This window comes from Aedes albopictus, chromosome 3, assembly GCF_035046485.1.
Source record: "Aedes albopictus strain Foshan chromosome 3, AalbF5, whole genome shotgun sequence".
NCBI classification, from domain to species: domain Eukaryota; kingdom Metazoa; phylum Arthropoda; class Insecta; order Diptera; family Culicidae; genus Aedes; species Aedes albopictus.
Window position 1 is genome coordinate 236,826,881 of NC_085138.1, and position 320 is coordinate 236,827,200.

Here is a 320-nt window from a genome sequence, read left to right on the forward strand (position 1 = left end):
AAAGGAATCAAATTTACATTTTAGGCCAACCGTTTCCGGGCTCGACGTTGCCTTATCGACAGGACGATGTCCGACTCTCGGTTGTGTCCTGTCTCGCGACGCGTTTTATGTATATTGTACTACAGGAACTTTTTGACTGAAATTTTTGTAGAAAGTGCAAGTGAAATTTTCGCCAAAAATACTGACAAATCGGAAATCGGAATTCGCAAAACAAATATGAATTTTAATAATTATTACTGTAGTGTTTGCCTACATGTAACAGCATTCTTGACTGCGTCTGGTACTTTCTGTTTTTTTAGAAAATTTCTAGGATATGTTAT